Source organism: Rhipicephalus microplus, chromosome 6, assembly GCF_043290135.1.
Source record: "Rhipicephalus microplus isolate Deutch F79 chromosome 6, USDA_Rmic, whole genome shotgun sequence".
Taxonomy (NCBI): domain Eukaryota; kingdom Metazoa; phylum Arthropoda; class Arachnida; order Ixodida; family Ixodidae; genus Rhipicephalus; species Rhipicephalus microplus.
Window position 1 is genome coordinate 200,537,293 of NC_134705.1, and position 22,526 is coordinate 200,559,818.

The 22,526-nt window shown below is 46.0% G+C and overlaps 1 protein-coding gene across 5 annotated transcripts in view; it reads right to left on the reverse strand.

Moving 5' to 3' along the window:
- The window catches only part of trh (PAS domain-containing protein trachealess), a 410,303-nt gene that overhangs the window by 167,515 nt on the left and 220,262 nt on the right, over positions 1–22,526 (reverse strand). The window contains exon 1 of one of the 5 annotated variants that reach the window (XM_075867574.1): positions 10,211–10,333. The exons of 3 other annotated variants lie outside the window; for them this stretch is intronic. The gene's annotated coding sequence lies outside the window, so the exon portion shown is untranslated. Of the gene's footprint in view, positions 1–10,210; positions 10,334–22,526 lie in introns of those variants that run through there. One more of the 5 variants, XM_075867573.1, reaches the window with a different exon arrangement.

Below are 22,526 nucleotides of genomic sequence, written 5' to 3' on the forward strand. Positions count from 1 at the left end.
GCAGCCCTTGTTCGTGTCCTGCCCCATTATGCACCTCCTCCGATTTCTAAAATGCCTATAACTATACTGCGCACAATTCCGGGCCGACAGAACCAAAAATGGTGAGGGGGAAAAAGGGGGGGGGGGATATACTATACGCTGAAGCGCAGAGCCAGTGAGTAAAAGCCAGAAGCTTCGAAGGTACCGATTCAGCGAGTATATATATATATAGTGTAACGTCGTCGTCTTTTCTTCTCAGTGGCACAGAGCTGGCGCTGATGTGCACCGGTACAATACACATATATAGTTATGTGCACAACCCAGCACCCCACATGTGGGAGCCACGCGCACAGCAGGGTGGTATGCTAGTAATACCGTTGTGTATGTGTGTGCTAGCGAGGGAATTCTAAGTGTATATATAGTAGAGCAGCAGCAGCAGCACGGCCGGTCCGATTCCTCGGGTTGTTTACGAGGAGCTTCCTTTCGCGACGACTGGCTTCGGAAGGCGATAACCATCGCGCTGCTCCGCGCAGACGAGGAATGTCCTCGGCGCAGGTTTTCGGTGCCAAGCAGCGCTTCGCGGATACATGGAACACGCAAGTCCGCGCAGGCCATGAATGGGACCCGGGGCAATGCGAATATTATGCCGAAAAAAACAAGAAGACACGAAAAGTAGACGCAAGCGGTGAAAGGCGACGGAATCCGGATTTAGAGATTTCTGCGTATCCTGGAAACGGTGAGGACGAAGGAAAATAACGTCGAAAGTTGTACAGAACTCAGCTAGTGCATTTTCTCGAGATATATATATATATATATATATATATATATATATATATATATATATATATATATATATATATATATATATATATATAGGTTTGCATGTTTTGTGTGCCACCAGTTGTATGCGCAGCCAACAAGTAGTGCCAGCGCTGTCAGACACCTTGATGTCGCCTCTACGTAGAATCGTTTCTAAATAACCTGTTGCATCAAAATAAAATAAGAGCGTTCACGACAACAGTTTCGCAAAACACGCCGTTACGATTGACCACTATTTTTATTTAAATAACACAGGAATCATCGCAAGAAGAAAAAACGACAGCACTTCGGCTGGACAGCGCCTCGTCCGTCTCTTCTCTGTCCTGTGTCCTGTGTTACGCGCTGTTTTTTCACTTCGTCGGCTGTAATCGCTTATGCTGACCATTTCTAACGCAGTAAATCGTAACGACGAAAATCTGAACCCCGTCTACGCACATTCGTTGCAGCAATTAGTGAAACCGATATAAACAAACAATTTCTGGTGACGCATTCATTGTAAACCAGGCTTTCGTGCCAGAAGCTGACACGCCATAAACGTTTAGTTTGAACAGACCGACGCCTCCCTCTGTTTCAAAAATATAAAAAAAAAACGCTTATATTACGGAGGGTCTAACTATGCAAGGCCTCAACATTCCAAGATTTGTTCCGCGAACTTGTTGTTTCTTTTGTCCATTCCCTCTTTTTTTTTTTTTTCAGGGGAATCAAGATAATATAGCCATAGAAACAAGGTCAGTCGAGAATCAAGATAGCCGTGCGAGTGTTAAGCGCTGTTTGATGTTCTTGCGATTAAAACGCACCAACTCGACAAATATGTCTCTTACTCCCCAATATTATATGGTGTTGTCCGCCCTGCACAATTTCAGTTGTTAGCGACAAAAGTAGGTGAAACAACGCGATCAATAAGCGCGGTTAAAAGTCGAGGAACACGTTTCCGAGCGCAGCGCCGAGGGACGGCGTCTTAAGACAATAGAGAGAAATAGCCAGATGGGACCACTGCAGTCTATACGGCGCCGTTTTAAGCTTCGAAGAATTGCCAAATCCCATCGGATGACCGTCTCGTGTGGGTAGACGGCTTTTTTTTTACTGCCCTGCTCTCGGAACGGATATTGATGACCGATGCAGAGAATCCGAAGGTCGGCCCTCGCCCGGCTGTGCACGCACTCGGGCATCATTCGTAGTGTCTTCCTGTCGATGCCAGGTTGTGCGCACGGCGCTGAACGATGCGACAGCCTGCTTAGATGTAACACCCGAGTCGGTTGGAAAATATTTTCGTGGTGGCTTTATGGCCGCAGAACTTGAATTCCTTTAAATGATGTTACGATTTGTATGTTGTTATGTCACAAGGGCAAGTATCGACCGTTCAGTAAGGTAATTCAACACTGAACTGTGACTCAATTGGTTATTTAAAAAAAAGTAATAGTAGTATAAATATACCCAAGAAACCATTGCAGTGCTGGTGGATGTAAAATTTGGTAAGCATTATAGTTCTGGGGTTCAACGATCCAAAACCACCATATGGCAATGAGTGACGCCGTAGTGAAGGCCCTCGAAAATTTTGACCAAATCTGGCGTTCATTATTGTGCATTGACATCCCACAGCACATGCGCTTCTACCATTTCAGCTCCACCAAAATGGAACAGCCGCAGCCGGCATCGTACGCACGACCCTCGGATCAACAGTAACATGTTTTTTTTTTGACAATGTTATAGGCTCTTTGACAGTGCAATGCATTCATGATTATGAACCGAAGCACACGTCATGAGAACCCGTGGCGCCACGAGCTCGTAAAATACATTTAGAGTTGATGATTGATATCTGGGGTTTAACGTCCCAAAACCACCATATGATTATAAGAGAGGCCGTAGTGGGAGGGCTCCGGAAATTTCGATCACCTGGGGTATACATTTAGAGTTTATTTACTGATTCGTTACACGGTAACACGGCACCTGTTACCAGTGCCATACCCAGATTTTTTGTGTGGGGGGGGGGGGGGGGAGCAGCTCCATTATTTCGGGGATGGAATTCCCTTAAAATGGTCATTTTCCGCTCTCTATATATCGGGGAGGGGGGGGGGGCACGATTCTAGTGTGCCACCCTCTGGCTACGCCCCTGCCTGTTACCTTTTAACACAATGACCACCATTTTTTTATCTCTCATTCCTGAATGACGAAAAGAATCACATGTTTTGATTGAAGTAACTGAGAACACAAGCAGAATCTCGGAGCGCACTTGATGGTATCCTGCGACGGTATCGGGCAATATAAGCCTTTACGGCTTATCGGCATATCATGTCGTGACATTTACACAATGTGAACCTTGATTTATAGATATGTGGGGTTTAATGTCCCAAAACAACCGTATGATTATATGAGACGCCGTAGTGCAGGGCTCCCAAATTTTCGACCATCCGGAGTTCTTTAACGTGTACCCAAATCTGAGCACACGGGCCTACAGCATTTCCGCCTCCATAGAAAATACAGCAGCAACAGCCGGGTTTCGATCCCGCGACCTGCCGGTCAGCAGCCGAGTACCTCAGCCACTAGATCGCCGCGGCGGGGCTACATCGTGAATCTTATTGTTCGAGGTAAACAGCGCGAAAAACGAAGACAGAAAAATAGGAAGACACAAGACGAGCGCTGACTTTCAACTGTGTCTTGTGTCTTCCTATTTCTCTGTCTTCATTTTTCGCGCTGTTTACCTCGAACAATGAATGGTTACCAACTTGCCCAGTTTTCAATACTACTCAGTGAATCTTATCATTGGTAAGCGGGAACGGCAAAGCGCTCGGGCTTCATCTTATATTATAATTTAATATTACCATACAGTTTGTACTCCATACTGTTTATACTCTCTAAGATGCATGGCTACATGCAGGTGATAACTGCAATCGCATCTTTGGCTGACATGATTACCCATGCAGTGTACACTTTGTTGTGATAGTTGCTTATCACTGTACCGTGCATCTTATCATCCGCCTCACAGAGCGCATAGACGGCACTGGCATGATAACGTAAAAAAACGGCTATCATATGTCACTGCTATCGTACCAGAGCCACATATCGTGGTAACATCGACAACCAGAACTGTAAGTGTGGGCATTATCATGAGTGTCATGCACTGCAGTTCTTTCATTGCACAGAACATCGCGAGTGCAACATCTTACACTGAACGTGTTATAAATACCGACGTATCACGTGATATGCAGGCAGGAAAGGAATACGGAACAGTTATATGGCTGAAGCTTTGGTGCAATCGATGCGCTGCTGCACTTACCGTGGAACGGGACGAACAAAAGTAGAGTAAAAAAATAAACAGAATTATCCAATCATCGGCAGGTCCAAGAGGGATGTCAGCACATGGCGGCGCACGCACAATCTATGACGTGTCGCAATGTGCTCAACTTGCTATACGGGTCACCGCGCTGCGGAAGATTAAGTACTCACCTGCGAGAGAACGAAAAGGAGATAAAGGTTAGGGTAACGTCCATAAGTTTCACATGATGTGTCACTCAAACTACATTGAGTGAAGAACTTACGTAAACGATAATGAACGGAAGGACTTGTCGAGGATTCGTTTGTTTTGACACAGTTGTTTCGACAAAATCGACAGGAAATGAATCCAACGAAAATATAAAGTATACGTTGATTGTACTGTTTTTATATTGTTTTTATTGTACTGCAGTAACTGCGATATAGTTCGGTGTCGCTGGCAAGAATCGAACCTGCGACCTTCGGACAACGCACCAGATGCTCTCACCAATCAAAGTCGCAGGTTCGGTCCCTATACCAGCGACAAGTTGCCTTTTCATTCACTTCACTACATCGTCACGTGTACACAACAATCACAACAATACACTTCTGCGTTCCCTATACCTTCCATGGCTTCAGTGCCAGCTGGTTTTCAACACTGATACAAAAGTCGGCGACCGCTTCGCTGGACATACTTCTGAATGGGGTGCCAACCTGCCTGCGGCGTTTCGATGGAGCTTCTTTGCACATCAACCATTGGAGATAACGTGATCCAAACTGAAACGTCATGTATGACGTCACTGGAAGAGCATCACGTCTTTTTCTACCCTGACTATGGCAGAGCCGTGATGCTAAAACATGGACTGAAAACCGCGAAGCGGCATGGCGCCAGTGAGACCCGCCAACCACCAAGCGTAATAAAATAGTGAGGCTTTTACAACGGCAGGCTGAACTTTGCATTTAATTTAAATACGAGGCGAGCTACGCGACACTATCGCAAATTGAGTGCCAATAAAACACTCGTTGCCATCTTTATCGAAATTTCAGGAGCCCTCCACTACGGCGTCTCTCATAATCATATGGTGGTTTTGGGACTTTAAACACCACTTATCTATCACTCAATCAAGGCCATCTTTACAGTATACCGATTTAATATTGCGCTCTTGACTAAAGCACCCCATTGATAACATTGAGCACATACAAAGACTATCAATGCATATATACTCTGTTTATTCTAGACAATCCAGTATCACTCAGCTGTTAGCGGAAGCAAGCATTCAATTACTTCCATAACGAAGAATATTTTTGAAGCTTTAAATCGTACCACAATAACTTTAAAATTGTAAAGTGTCGGTATTTGCACCATCATCGCCATCATCCCGAATTGATCTCAGTATAACGATCAGACAATCTTCAAGTCACTTCAGCACATAAATATTCACTTTTTTTCTCAGTATTCTCGCACTTGAAGAAGTTAGCTAATAAAGTTGTGAATCGTACTGCCGTACAATCATTCGCTATACTAAAATGCAGTTGCCAGTCATTTCTGTTCATGACTGTCTCTGACCCTGCAGTAAGTTAAAAAAATGAATAGACAAATAAATAAATAAAATGACTGTATGGCGGTGGTATGACGTCACGCGTGAAGTTTGTGAATCGGACATTAAACATGCCATATCACTTATCATATTAAGATTCGCTTTGCGTCACATGCTTTATTTACGGGGACTGTTCGTTTCCAAACAACCGCAACTCATCGGTTTGTTTGTCGTTTCTCTTAACACTGTACAAGCACGTTCCCACCGCCTTTTTTCCCTTACTCTGAATTCGGAGTTATCTATATTTTTTTGCTTCTCGTGCTGTTTTACTTCCCCCTCCCCCTCTTGCTGCAAAACAGCATGCTTTTTCTTCTTTCTTTTTGTTGCTGCAGCGGCCATTTTCTTGTTGTTGCAATTGTACTCTTTCTATACCCCCCTGGTTCTCAGAGCGAACATGAATAAATTCAGCGACTGTATCTGTCAATTGGGCTCTCAAAAAAGGCCAGTCCCCAGTCCAAACATCAGACATTTTTTTTTTCATTTGTACCAGCTTCTGCAAGTCGTGTTATTTATTGATCACTGGGTCTAAAAACCATGAACATACGCATGCAAGCACACACACACACACACACACACACACACACACACACACACACACATATATATATATATATATATATATATATATATATATATATATATATATATATATATTGTCACGTATGACGCCGACCAAGTGACATGTATAGTTATGTATGCGAACTGTGACCAGAAACAGTGCAACACAACAAATAATTTACCATTCTATATATGTATACTTGTGCAACAACAACAAAACACGCGCCTGTTGGTATAGTCAGCCCTGGTCTTGTTCGCTGTTTTTTGTGCCCGTTGTTTTGCACCATTTATAGTGTAGAGATTACCTGTAGTAAACATTACATAAAGAGAGTTACACGAGGAGGTAATTGCGCCACATTCAGCAGCCACACAAATAGACACACAAGCAGCTGTAAGAACATAAAGTGAAGTAAATTGAATACACACCCCAGAACGTATACAGAGATAAAAACAACAGCATAAGCAACACCTGTGAACATACGCCACTATATTCTTGTACTGCGTGCTTGTAGAGGTTTGCGTAAAGCCTCTCTATATGTCTCTCTATATGCGGACCTTTCATGCGGACAGGCAGTCTATTAAAAGACATGGGAAAGTGATAGCACTAAGTGCGTTCACGGTAACCTAATTTACATTTCAGTCACGGTATATAGGACCAAGTAAATCAGCCGAAGGTATAATTTATGCTGCGTGTAGCTGCCTTTGCAGAGACACCAGTGTCTTTTTTTCTTCTCGCTTCTTTATTTGCGTTTGCAGCCGTGCGCAGGCATATCGAGACAAGAGGTAATAGACAGGACTCCGTAGAAAGTTAACGGTATTACTCGTATCGCAACCTTATCGAGACTACATGCACTAAAAGGGAAGCTACTCTTTTTAGAGCACTTGGGCACGCATTACAAGGATAATCTTAAATGCACAGATACAAGTCAATTTTTTGCAGCAATATGCATGATAGAAGGCGTTCTGTATCCAATACTTCCCAACAAAAATGATAGCACACTGAAAAATAAAAAAACTTTTCAAGCGTGATACGGCAAATTACGAAATGTTGACAAGACTATAACCGTTTCCCAATACGCACATCCGTACAAGACACGTTCCCCTGTAGCTCCGTATACTATTAGCTTGACGCAGCGGTTCAGAAATAAAAAAAAATGAGATGGCAATAATTCCTATATATATAAATACTGTACAGGGAATAAACAAAAACGGAGGAAACAATGAGAGCCACGTCATGCCATTTCATACAGAGCATGGTCACACCGAAGTTACACGCGCTGAGCTTTCACAGCCATGCCACGAAATTAGGACAGAAGCCTGTGCAGGTGTGGGAATGCCTACCAACATTTCGGGGCAGCCATTGGAGCAGGCAAAATCTGCTTTTGGAGCAGCTACGTCAGTGTTTGGAGCAGGCACGGGCCTTTTCATAATGCACAGAGGAAGAAAGTTTAGCCTTATTTTAGTTTAGGGTTCCCTCAGCTTACACAATCATTTATACAGAAGCAGCAAGCCCACAAAATAAACAAATGTAAGATTACGCAGAGAAGCGATGATATAAGATAGTGAAGGATATTGCATCACCAAGCTATAGCTGTAGCATGAAGTTCATAGCAGTGCACACACAGACATATTCAAAGCTCGCTTCAGTAAAACCCCACTATTACGTACATGCATGGCGAGAACCTGCTGCGAATGCGGCTAACTATACGCACTAAAATGTAGAATGCATTAACCACAGAGTACATAAGCATGCGGGTTGTGGGGGGCAGAGGTTCGTTGCATAGCTGCCGCCTCCCTAGCATGTCAATGTATGGGACCGACTTCCCCCCTTCCCAATTATGTCAATGTACGGCGCTGGCTTGTATATAATTCGGACTATAATAATAATAATTAGGGTTAAACCGCAATTATTAATGTTATTATAGTCAGCGTTACACGAAGCATGCTACCGTTGTGTATCGCAGCGCGAAGCAAGAAATAGCACCTGATAAGGAGCTTTAAGAATATAATTTCTGTCTGTTTGTTGATTCGCTGCTTTCACTGTTATCACCCAAAACTACACGTGCGAAAGGAGCGACCCTGACACAGCCGTCATGCGTCAGCCGGCTAGCCCCCAAATCTTCACAAAATTTACTTTCGGGATGTTCTCGCGGTTTTATCGCCATCGTGCAACGGTCGAAGTGAATGGATGAATGCGTATATTACAAAAAGGCAAAAGTTGCGTCATCCAATGTCGCAAGTACACATCAGCGACATTAACGTACGGGTAGACTGTGGATAAGAAATAGAGCGGGTATTAATATGGACGATGCGAGTAAGAAAAGAAATTGGTCTATACAAGAAACTAAGGGCCTACAGAGCAACTCAAAGAAGAAACACTAATCATTTGAGGGAACATAATTTACTCCGAAGTGCGAGACAGCGCATTAAGAAGAAGACAGATCGAGCAAAGGCAACACAAATGATCATATGTCACTATAATAACGGAGGTGGCCGTACGCCGATTATAGGTTTGTCACGAAAAGATCTGTACGATCTCGTCCAACTGTAAGACCAGCTTCATTAACAACGCAGAGGTTAGACAAATCGGCTGAAATAATTAACTATTATATCGATACGCTGATGGGCTGGAATAATTAACATCTATCTCGACCCTTCACCAGAGGCGTAGCCAGACGGCGCCGCAACAGGCCTGTGGTCCCCCCTACGCCATTTTTTTTTTTTTCGGTGTGGCACAGCGAGAAATGACGATATCAAGGAAGTGCTCCCGCCCCCATCCCCCGAAAAAAAAAAAAAAAAAAAAAAAAACTTCTGCCTACGCTTCCACCCACCACAGTATTAGGGCAGCAAATACCCTTTATCCCGCCGCGGTGGTCTAGTGACTAAGGTACTCGGCTGCTAACCCGCAGGTCGCGGGATCAAATCCCGGCTGCGGCGGCTGCATTTCCAATGGAGGCGGAAATGCTGTGGGCCCGTGTGCTCAGATTTGCGTGCACGTTAAAGAACCCCCGGTGGTCGAAAATTTCCGGAGCCCTCCACTACGGCGTCTCTCATAATCGTATGGTGGTTTTGGGACGTTAAACCCCACATTTCAATCAATCAAGAAATACCCTATATACTCAGTCCGGTAGGACACACACGTACACACACACTAAACGTGTAACTGAACAGTGGCTATATCATATCTCCGACGCGTCACACAGAAGCTGCTGGGCGGGAAGTGCGCATATACGCACGAGGCGTTCAAGACCTCGCCAGTCACGTCGCGGCGGCGCTCTTATCGTGGGGATGATCAAATAATTACAAAGCAGAAAAGGGCGGATCGCCCAGAGACGATCCGCGCGTGAGCCACCGATCCGAGCAATCAATGGGGGACGACGAGAAGCCACGAAACGTGATTATACCAAGCACGCGCCGAGGAGGGATCGTGCAGACGAACTCCCTCTCCCCCGTATACCACCATCGACCCCCTCTCCCAAACTCGGCCGAACGTCAAAACCGAAACACTTGACTCGTAGGCCCATCTTTCGGGCTAGGACCAGGCGGCGGCACGGATCGAACTGTTCAGCTACTTCGCGGACACCTTCGGTCCAATGGAAGAAAGGACAGCCGTGGAACGTCCTGGTGAGGTCCCGAAACCGCGCGACGTCCGGACGAGGCAACGTGACCGTCGCAACAGGAGTGCGCGACAGACGCCAACGCCTCAACAGAACAATCGGAAGTGAAAGAAACGCACACGGCTCGCCAGTCAGCCTGCGGTCGCAGCGGACGAGCGTGTTTTCCGCGAGAGCCTTCGAAGCGCACGCCGAAGAAAAACACGGCCCGTCGACGAGCCAGGGACACGTGTTGCTCCCGCAGCAGCAAGCACCGGCGCATGCGCGGGATGAGCGCGCGCTGAACGACGCGAGACGGGGCACGGGCCCCGGGTCGTGCAGCGGCGGTTGCATAACCTCGGGCGCGAACGTGCAAAACACAAAACAAGCAGAGGAGGTGGGGAGGTGGTTTACCTCGTCAGAGTGCTCGGCGAGCGACGGGGCCGCCGATGGAATCCGCCATAGTTGTTGCGCGCCGCTGCTCATGGGAGCCGTGACGTCCGGCGCGACGGAGTGCGAGGAGAGAGCGGCCGCATGTGCGCCTGCGCCGGTGGCTCCACCTCAGGAAGGCCGCCCGCCGCCGCGGTGGGCGGAGAAAGATGAAGCCGCGACCGGCGCGAACCTCCTCCTCTTCCTCGTCTCGACGGGCCGCATGGGAGGGGCCTTGATCGCATTTCGTTGACGGCACCGACGTGAACGACGTCGGTACACGACGAGCACGACCAACGCGCGCGGTGGGAGAGAAGACGGAGATGAAATACGCGCGCATCGCAGCGAGATCTCGCACTCGACGAGATCACTGGCGATGTTCTGCGTTCACAGCTATTGTTCACGAGCTTCAACACCGACGTTCTGGGGTACGGAGTCGCGCGGTATTGGAGGACTATCACTTAAGTATAGTCCTCCAATATTAAGTATTGGAAGACTATATTAAGTATTGGAGGACTATCACTAACATTTTACCTACCATCCCAACATTTAGGGTGGCGGAATAGTGTAAGTATCTTCTGCACCACTTGGCGTAGCGATTATCACCAACGACACCAGTGGTCAGGTGCTCCCGCTAATCAGTGGTGCGATAAGTTATCTGGTATAATCAAGCATCAAAACGTTTAGCTTTAAGGATGTATAGCGATAATTCTGTGGTTAATGTAGGTCTTGGAGTATATAGTTCTAAATTCTACGATTGACCTAATTTCATTCTTGTGTAGCCTTCGGACGGGCAGCCCAACGACTCCTTTGACAATCGCGCGCTTGCAGGGGTGGTGGTGCGGGTAGAGGCCGATTGTCTCACACGCGCTCTAAATACGATAGCCTTTTTTTGGAATACTTGAACGCAGACATTTTGATCTGTCTATTTGTGTGTGTGTCTGTCCCACGATTCAGCCATCCGGCCAATGTTTAAGCCCTTGCTGTTTAAGCCATCTTGAATATGGTGGCTGCGTTAATACTTGTAAACATTGTCGATCAAAAAGCAAATGTTACGCTTATCTGAGGTCAAAATCAATACGAAAGTATCAAGTGGTGTGTTCCTTTACAAGATTATAACAGGTATGCTTAATTCTAAATACCCTATAGTGTTACGCTGCGCGGGAAATGCGACGTATGCCCAAAAAAGCACTCTGCCGACGGTATGGTGCTGCCATCTGGCACTGGCCCTGGATTCTGCCCAAGCTTATGTTTTCCGACGGCACTGCCAGATGGCGTCCATACCTCACGCAGCGTAGAGTTACTGTATATGCTATCTATAGGTAAAAGGTAGCATATATAGTAACTCTAATGCAGCACCTCCTCTATTATATCAATGCCAGCCAGATGCGGCCGATTCAACATAAATGAGGCGTTGTCTGAGGCAAAGGAAAACATACATAAATGGTTGCTTGACTTTCTACGACATTTGCAGCGGAGCACGCAGGTCACTTTTTATTTTTGCTTTCTGATCGTGCGTATTTTTTCTTTCGATATAGAGAAGCAAATAAATGACTCCCTTGTACTTATATTTAGGTGCCCATTAAAGAACCCCAGGTTGTCGAAATTTCCAGAGCCCTCCCCTACGTTGTCCCCCATAATCGTATCGTTATTTTAAAATGTGGAACCCCAACAATTATTATATTTATTAGAAGCGTTGTCCGCGATTTCAGGTATACTACGGCAAATGATTCTTGGTTATTTTTGTAGTTTATACATTACTTTATAGATTGACTGTCTTGCACTGGTTTTCGGCATTGCCTTCTTAGGCCTGGATTGACCCCTGCGTGACCTTGAGACAGTGGACAGACAGCCAAGCTGCTAAAATGCTACACGCTTAAAAAAAAGGAACGGGAAAAGTATCATGCCTGTGCATGAGTAACATGGGCTAAGCAAGAAAAAAATATTACTTGATGGCTGTTCTGACATTTCGTTACCTCGCAAGTATAAGTAGACAAATAAGATTATAATAAATAAGACGCATAAGAGAGTTCCTGCTGCCGAAAATATATCAAGAAAAATCAGGAAGAATTCCTCATCTCTGATGCCAAGCCGAATTGCAAGTTTAACAGGGCGAATCACGCTGTATGTTTACTGCACCGTATTTTTTTCCCATTGATGAAACATTTGTGAGACTTTACTCATTAGAACCATTGATAAAAACAAAAATCACGTGTGTGTGAAACCGAAGTGCACGTTTTATTATATATATATATATATATATATATATATATATATATATATATATATATATATATATATATATATATATATATATATATATATATATATATATATATATATGTGTGTGTGTGTGTGTGTGTGTGTGTGTGTGTGTGTGTGTGTGTGTGTGACGATTACCACAACTTACAAAAAAATCATGGCTTTGAACAAATTCAAGTGGCTTTTTTTTCATCTCTCTCAGGTTTCTCGCAAATGAGCTCATTTATTCAACTGTCGCACGTGCCGTATGAGACGAAACGTTCCGTAAAAGTCAAATTCTCCGATGGTGCAACCAATGACACTCTCAATCAATCAATCAAATAATCAAACAATCAATCTTTATTTCCATAATTTTTTTCAAAAAGTTGGGGGTCCCTCACGCGATAAGCGGTTAAAAATAAACACTTGAACATGCCTAAGGGCCCAGGTACATGACAGCGGGATCAATGAACGAAAACAGAAGAATAGTATGAAAATAGAGCAGTAGAAGAAACAGACATAGAGCAAACTAAAGAGCTGTATCAGCACTCATGAACGCGATGCACTCTCACAGACATGTACTCAGCAGCCCTCCTACGGCTATTCCCAGAAGGCTGCATGCAGTCATAAATGCATCGGCAGTTGCCCCTCCTCCTTTGTGTCTGAATGCAGGCTAAAAGAACACCTGGCGAATTGAGGTAACAAATTCCTCGCCGCGTCCTCTCCCCCGATGCTCCCTCCCGGTCGCGCCATCTGCGCGCCGGGTTGCACAGCGTTCGCCTCGCGTATCACAGGACGAGGCTCGCGAAAGGTGCACTTGCTCCGGCACTCGCCAGGTGCCGCACGCCTCGCCCTTCCTCTAGAGTTACTGTATATGCTACCTCTAGGTAGCATCCCTAAAGGTAGCATATACAGTAACTCTACCTTCCTTCTGCCCTCACCCATATAAGACCACGCGCCTGCCTACGTCGCCATGCAGTTGATATGCTGGGTGTGTCATGGTAAATAGTTAGCTAAAACAAGGGTAGTGGGGCTAACTGGCATCTAAAACAGTCATCACATCGTGTTGCTGAGGCAGTGCAAATTCAAGTGACGTATACAGCTCGCAGTCCATCTGATCCTGGAAGCATCCGATGTAAGACTGAAGTTGGGAAGCAAAGGAAGACACAGAAGTTAGGGAACAAAGAAGCTAGGGGCAGCAGAGTGCGGCAAGCTTATAGTCATCATCGTAAACTCGTATACCACCAATTTTTGAGTTCTTCTTCGTTGATGTTTTTTTTTAATAACTCCCATTGACAGTTTGTGCTGGTCGTATCTACATTGTAACGTTTGTCCTCCCTAACTTCTTTGATCACAGTAACTATGGCACAGTTTTTCAATCTTGCATCAGAGTGGGTTGATTCTTTCTTTTTTCATTCTAATTGTATGCGTGCCTGTGGTCAGAACAACAAGGCATAAGCAGCATGTGGCCGAAACGCTTTTTTATATATACAAGCAACGTAATTGTACGAACAAATCAGGCGGAAGTCAAAACATCGCCATCCCAGCCAGCCAACAACACTCCATCGGGGCTTATACTACGAGAGAGATTGAGGAAAACAAAGCGTGACGAAGGTGCACCGTGTTCTTTTTCTTCTCAGTTGATTGTATCAACCGCTATTTCTGTCCCTGTCTGCCTTCCAATTACTTTTAGTAGCGAAGCTCCTTATGGCATGGCTTGTGCGTCCCTCGTTGTAGTGCGTAACCACCGGTGGCACATACCCGAAAGAGCGGTCCTTAGAATGTCCGCTAGATGGCGGCACTTGTATATGATGAATACATGATGAAAAGATGTGAGATGGCTTTACTTGGAGTGTTCGCTATATAGACGGACGGACAGATGGTCATGCAGATTACCGAACGTACTGATGGACGCACACACGAACAGAATGACAGAGGGGCGGACGGCCGCACGAACAGACGCACGAACCGACGGTAGAGCGGACGTATACGGACGGACGCATGGGCGGACGGACGCACAGACGCACCGACGGTCACACGGATGGACGGACACACAGACGGACGCATAGACGGACGGAAGCAAGAATGAATGGACGGACGGAAGCACGGTCGGACTGACGAACACTTCATCCCTCCAATCATCATTCAGTCCGTGAATATGCTGTGATTATTTTTGACTCCCCGTTCTTTTCTCTTATCTTCATTTCTTTTATCTATTTCCCCCGCCCGATCTATAAAGGTGCAGGCCCCTCCAGGTCACATGTTATCTTGCACTCCCTCTATTTCCTCGATGCACTGATGTGGTTGTGAATGCATATTGAATGATAAAAACCTGGGAAGGGGGCGAAGCGTGCAGTGTTTGTAAAGATGTTTTTTTATGAGGCAGTATAGTGGCGCCCGAAAACGGGCATGTATCGGAAAGGGTGTTCCCCGCTCCACTATAACATAGTCGGAAAACAGCGCCGGCATGCGGCTTATCGTAACGTTTTGCGTCTTCTTCGTCCATGTACTTTCCCAGTTTCAGTTGCGGCATATATGGAAGAGTGTCTCAGCTCCACCAACGCGGCTACTTGCCTAACTCTTGCCTTTTTCGTTTTTAGTGGCCCGGCGGCGAATGGTGGTATTTACCCAGTTTTTGTGGCGCATACCCGCTCATGACAGAACGTGACTGCATGCATTACACACCAAGGCGACGTTGCGCGCCGACAAGGCGAGAACCCAACTTTCTTCGCACTCAATAATCCTCCTTCCAGACAACCATGGGCCCCTCTGCTGATGCTCTTGCATGCCCAGTTAGAACTAGGCGGTTGTTGTGGTCGGGACTGTCCATATAGGTCCTCTTTTAGTAGCAGATAACGATGAGTTCAGTTTCTTTCTTACACTTCGATGTGACGTTGTATAGACTGCTTTACGGAGTGGTTTCAGTGCCGCAGTATTGGTTTGGTAACCTTCGTGTTTTGCATCTTTAACAACAAAACAAACAACGTTACAGTGGGCGCAAAAGCATATAAGCGGCAGGGTTCACGCATACGATGTTTCATGGCCTTATAAAGCACGTCATGATATACGATAGCACGAAAAAAACTTCGTAACAGCCCAAGATGGCGGCACCCTGGTGTCTTAGGCGAAACAGTCTATAGGGAGTGTTGGCAGTATACCGTGAACGAGCTGCATATGTGCTGGAATGCACGACATGCAGCGATAACCCGCGGAGGTATGACTGTTTCGCTGTTTTCTACAGGTGACCACTTCTTTGTAGATACTTCACAGCAAAGCTGTTACGGTAGAGGTTGGCTGTTAGATGCGAAATTATTATCATCATACCATTAACCGGCACGCTCTCTCTCCTCCTCGCGTCCCTCTTTTTTTTTCTTTCGCTCCCAGAACAGGTGCGCCAAGTTACTGGTGCGGGATGGAATAACTTTGATAAGCGAGAAGATATAATTGTTGGCGTTTAACGTACCGAAACCAAAACGTGATTAGGAGGCACGCCGTAGTGCCGGTCTCCGGAACTTTCGACTACCTAGGGTTCTTTGATGTGCGCCTATATGTACGTAGACAGACCTCAAGCACTTTCGTGTCCTTCGAAAATGCGGCTGCAATTCGATTCCGCGACCTTCGGGTCAGATAATGGAGCACAATATCCACTATAGGCCACCATGGCTGGTGGCGAGAGAAGGAGTACAAAGAGAGAAAGAAAGAGGGTCATAAAAATGAAGAAATTCTGACGATTCAAGATTCGAACCCACGTCCCCACGATTAGAAGGCGAACGCCGTAATCACTTGACTATCCAGGCACGCTATAGAAGGGCACTTCTTTGCTCTGTGAGGTATGGTATACAGTATAGCATAGTATAGCAATGTGTTGGGAATGGGCGGTGGGGCTGCGGAATACAGATGCTAGGGTGATAAGGAAGGAAATCAGAAGGCGAGAAGAAATGCAGAAAGAAATAGGAAGAGATAGAAGACAGAGTTAGACGTACAGTGAAAGAAGAGAATGAAGAAGAGAAAGATAGAAATAGAGGCACAGTGAAAGAAACAATCCACATAAAAAATGAGATGAAGAGCTGCAGACTAAAAAGAGATATAAAAAAGAAGAGTGCAAGTATCGCCATGTGTAGTAAAGGTTAGTATAGTATTTTAGGACACGGGAAAAAGAGAGCTTCGAGGGAACTCCCCTCTGACGCAGTCTTGCGTGGCTTAGTGCAAGCTCCACTAATATCTTATGAGAACCGAGGTACAATGTATAATGACCATTTTTTGCAGTGATTTAAGATATGTACATATTTTAGTGAATGTGTTCTTTACAATTTCAAATGAAGTGTCATGATGGCTTATTTACTTCTGATGTGTCGGCTTGTATTATAGTGCTGTTTTCTATATACAATACCTTAGTTGCTAATCGTATTTTGTACCATATGTGTGGTGACCATATACATGTATACATTAAGAGGAAGTCCCCCTGATAATTTTTTTAATTTTTTTTAAAGTTTGGTTCACCTTCCATGCTTCGTTTATTTTGCAGTCATTGTACTGCGTAATAAAAATATAGTGCGATGAAAAAAGAAATCACCAATCCATTCAGGCTTGTTTACCACATGTACGAGCATGCAGTGTGTAAACGCACGGTTTTTTGACGCGGCACCGCACCCATTGCTTAAGGAGAGCGAGGGCACAAGGCCACGTATACGGTGCCTGAACGGGTTGTTAGCAGCCGAGCACCTTAACCAGGGCTCCACCACGGCTGACGATGCGGCCACCAGCGTCAACGAGCTCCGCGGTGCAGTACTACCGCCAGTTAACGGGCGACCGAGAGGCAGATCCACCAAGAGTTTGAGCAGCGCCGCTACGGGCAACTAAGCGGTGGGCGAGGGAAACCATTCAGGCACCCTAGGCTACGCGAAGCGGCACGCCCTCTCTACGCGTCGTGTCATAATGTCACACACAGCAATCATGGCCTCCGAGATGGCGGGCCCGCGCCCCCGCAATCTCGGAGGTTATGAAGCAACGCGTACGTGAGGTCAGGCCTTTATGCATTAGGTTGAGAAGACTCGAAGGCAAAACACATATTCTTTTTTTCTTCTCAGTCAGCGTAGTGAAAAAAAAAAGCTTCCTTTGCACCTCACCTGGTTTTGCACAGACTTTGTGATTGGCCGGTCAAGCGACGATATGGTGTAATGATGACATACACACATTTTGTCGATTTGTGACGTCATGTGATGACATCTGTTTAGAAACAGTGGTTAACTATTTATAGTACTCGGCACTCTACCATGGGAGAGCTGAAAGCCGTCCCTTCACCTGGTTGATTGATTGATTGATTGATTGATTGATTGATATGTGGAGTTTAACGTCCCAAAACCACTATATGATTATGAGAGACGCCGTAGTGGAGGGCTCCGGAAATTTAGACCACCTGGAGTTCTTTGACGTGCACCCAAATCTGAGCACACGGGTCCCTTCACCTGGCGACAACATTATACTTCATCCCTTGCGTTGAGGCCGACGGTCCATGCTCTTGTCTGGTAAGGAATCCAAGGCCCGTGTTCATAAACCAACTTTGTGCTCTCACAATCGCCTCATCTTTTTTTTTGTGCTTTTAGTGCGCTTGACAAACAAATTTTATTCTTTGCGTGTGTTTTTCTTTGTCTTCTTTTTTTTTTACTTTCATCTTATCTCTCCTTCTTTCCTCTATGCCTCCCCTTCTCGGAAAAGCAGGCAGGCGTTGTGCCCCTACAGGTGGCAGTTGTCAGCCTGTTCCCTCCCTATTTCTCTGTCTTCGTGTTTTCTATGTACACAAACCAAATAACCAAATAGTGAGGCAGTATTCACAAACCAATCTTGCAGTTATCTTTTACCCTGTTAACATTTTGTGCTCTTAAAATGTATGTAATATATAGCACAGGCCATTAGGGTAAACATGAGATAAAGCTAGGGTTGGCTCGTGAATACGAGCTATACGACTCTCGCTTTCACAGAGTTGGCTGGGGATGGGAGAGGGTGGGAAGTGCGTAGTGTTCTGCGGCAGCGCCCTTGCAGGGTTGTCTGGTCTCGAGTCCACCGTTATATATGTGGGCGCGTCTGGTGTAGCCTTCTCCTGTATAGTATATTTTAAAAACTGTGAAGATGATCAAGAAACCGAATAGGGAGCGGCGGCACTAGCGCGGTCAGGAAGAGGGGTGGGGGTCGAAATTTGCCTATTTTGCTTGTGTGTATTATACTCACACGCAAACACGCACAAACACACATAAAAAACAGTTGCCCCCCCCCCCCTCTCCATCCACCTCTGAAAATTATTTCTGGGTATACGTGCCTCAAAGGTGTGGAGGTTAAATATGTTCAGCCGTAGCGGCCGTATACATAGACCCCACTAAAGATTTCCTCCCATGTAGGTGTAAGAAGGTGTTCAGTTTTCATGACTAAAACCCTCATGTTTAATAAGGACGAATAGTCCTCTGGTTCACTTGCCGCAATCGTTTGACTCACTCACAACAAACCCTTGCCAGAAAAAAAAAAAAGAGGTGCTGTTTTGACGCACTTCGCATTGCAGAGTTAACACAAACTTTTGCCATCTTTCCTTTCCCTCCCGCGACTAGTAAACAAACAAAAGCGCACAGGGTCTGCGAGGACGCACCCGAGTGCGGTATACTTGTCGTCCAAAGCATATAACCCGAAAGGCGAGTAGTCAGAAGCGATCGCGCGAGAAATTCGGCAGTACACATACAAACACGAAGAGAACGTGCTCTGCGCGCGCGCTTAGCAAGAGCACGCATCTTCGGGCGTGCCGGCCCAATTAGCTGTGGGCGCCGGTGAGGCCGCTCCCCAATTTGCATATCCGGATCCCGTCGGCCGCCCACGCCGTCGTCTAAAGAGGAGCTTAGTTGTATTGCGGGCTTGTCTCGCTTATGAATCCGCAAACCGCTTCTCGAGCCTATAGTCGAGGGCCAAACCAGAGCACCCGCATCCGCGGCGTCTAAATGAAATCACGGGCCGAGCCACAAAGCGAGCGCGAACAGCAGCTTAACGCTTCCTTTGTGAAGCCTGGTCATTATACTATACCAACCTCGCCACGGGGCGCGTTCGTTCTCCAGCACGGGTCTTCACTGCGGGATAGAGGTATAAGCGTTGCCTTGTTAGATACTGCGCCGCAGCTTAGACGCGCGCATACGATTTCTGTATACCACGTATACTGCATGCGCCGACCCGCTGAGCAGACGTGTGGCCGCGGAATAACGTGCCCCGATGAAGGCACGGCTCTGTGAGCAGGAGAGTCATTCGGAGCAAAAAACGAATCCCCTTACATGAAGAGGTCGAGCCGTGTATATACGCGGCGGCGGGAACGGATTTCATAAAGCACGCTGGCGGAAGAGATGTATGGCTCCCTGTCTCGACCTGCGTGTGCTTATGCGAGCGCGTGATGTGTGCGTCTGGGGCGAATATGGAGTACGCGAATGCGCTTTTCTGAGAAGCGAGAAACCCGCCGAGGAAAACTGGATGAGAGAAAAGAAAACGTATACACAAAAGACATGCAAATGCGCTCTTGCCAGGCCGGACCCTTCTTCTTGCCAGGCCGGACCCTTCCGTGCGGTGGTCACTCCGCGAGAATAGACGCGTAGTAAGACGCCGTCTGCGCCGGTGCTTTCAAGCGTTGCTCTCGATTTGTTGACTTGCTCCCTGCCGTTGGCCTTCCAGCTCTTGCTCGCGTTTTACGCGCGAACATTCAAATCGGCGTATACGCGGGCGTGTGCCACATCATGGCTTCCACTGGCTCATCAGATACGTAGCGAACATCGCATCGCATCCAAAACCAATTAGGATTGAAAATTGTGGTCAATGGGCAAATAGGCAAGGGTGTTTAACGCGATGCCTGGTGAAGCATACAGTGTACGCCGGTGTTTCGCGCAGTATGTATATACAATCTTTGCCATTTACTCATTTACTCGACACCGGTATAGACTATATAGCATTATCACTGTATGTTTCAGAAAGCGGAGTTGCAAATGGATGACTTTACCGTAAATGCGCGTACGTCCCTGGTTTCAGATAAAAAAACTTGAGTGCTTTGGAAAACTCACTTGGGAATTCGAACCCAGCTGCTAAGCCAAACACAATTTTTTAGGCAGTAACGAATAACCTTAAATCACAGTATGAATAGTATGAAACGGTGGCGATTATAGTGGGAATTACCCAATTTTCGTGGCGTATGCCTGTGTGTGATGGACCGTGACGACAACATGACACGCCGACCAAGCGAAGGTGCTTCGCCACTGAAAGGAAATGTTGACGTCCCGAAAGAGACACACCTCGTCTTCATTTAGCCTATATAGAGACGTATTATGCGCTTATGCACGTAGTGAGCCAGAAAGTTATGTTAGCTCACTATAGATGCTGTATTGTGCAGTATAGTATCGCATGGCCAGTATTTTGGGGCATGGACCCGTGGCAACATTATTTGGCCGCGTAAACGGCGACCTATAGTAGTTAAATTGCAAAGACGAAAAAAAAAAAGATAAAGCAGCAGAGAGTACGCATTGGGATGTTTCGGTGAAATTCCAGTTGCACGGTAAGTAGCTCAACAGAAAAGTTAATGCATTGTGGCTCTAAAGCAGGCGCTGCAAGTTCCAGTACTGACCTAAAATGTCACACGCTTTGTAGTGCACTGCTGCTATATCGCCAAAACGTTCCAGTGAATATCAGCTGAATAGAAACCGGAATGAAGCTTGGTAAATAGTTTAGTTTATGTCGCCAGATATGAATTTTCTTGCTGTTTCACCTCCAGTTACGGCACGGGGCCGTTGCCGCCAACGAGATACGGTGTCACGTACAAATGTCTCCAAATCCTGGAATGAGTATTCAAGGAGTGGTCTGCCAGAGATGTGGCCCCCTGGGTCCCTATTTTAGCTCCCCTTCTCCCTCTAGCTTTACCACCAAGCCAATTTGGAGTCAATAAAGTTTATACCCCACTGGGAAGGATTGTCACTCACGGTGAAGTATACTCGCTGCTTTTATTGAGTGGGCTTGTAAAGTTTAGTGCTTGCCCAAATGTACCTCCTTTCGTTGCATGCAGGAGTACAGAAGAATAGCCGGCTCCTTCTCGAGGTGTCACCATTTTTCTTCTTATACATACATTTATTAAAAAGTCGCCATGGTTCCTTACTCAATCACCTATAAGATGACTGGAAAGTTAAATCCATCGTCTGTTGTAGAAGACGATGGAAGTCTTTCATGTATACTTGAACGCCGAAATTTTGGTCTGTCTGTCTTACCGTTTGTCTGTCTGTCTGTCACACGATTGCACCATCCGGCCAAAGTTTAAGTACTTGCTGAACTTTCAACCACCTCGAACTGGTGGCTCCGTTCATACTTGTTAACATTGCCGATCAAAAAGCAAATATTACGCATATCTGAGGCGTATAATCATCACGCAAGTATTAGGTGGTGTGTTCCTTTACTAGAAAATATATAGATACGTGATCCTAAAGATTATAGGGCTTTTTAGGCTGCCCTGAAAATTCGACGCTATGCACAAAAGGAGGCCGTCAGAAGACTATCATATTTCGACGATATTTGTGCAAAAGCACGCAGATACGCGGCAATTTTTTTTTTTTTATCCGTCGAATGCACTCATCCTGCCCTAAAGCTTTCCGCACCAAACGTGGCTTTGCAGTGCCTCCGTGATCAGCCCCCCTTTCACCAAGCAACGACATCGTGTGATGACGTATATGTGACGTCTACGCAACGTCATGATGACGACAGAGAATCTGACAACGTCGTCATGATGACGTCATCGTGTAATTATTACTTGCATCCCTTGCGTTGACGCCACCGATGTTGACGTCGACAGTCACTTTTCACGTTTGACGAGCCCTCTAAGGCTCCCGCCTTGAAAATAAAACGCCTGTTCATTTACTTCAATCGAAGTGGTATTTTTGCAAATATCCGTCACTTTCCTTTTTTCCAAATAAGTTTCCTAATTAAAGACGATCTTGAGTTTCGCGCCAGTTCACTGTCGGCGTAGTCTTGCTGATGTCACGTGCTTCACGGTATTTGCGCTCGTTTG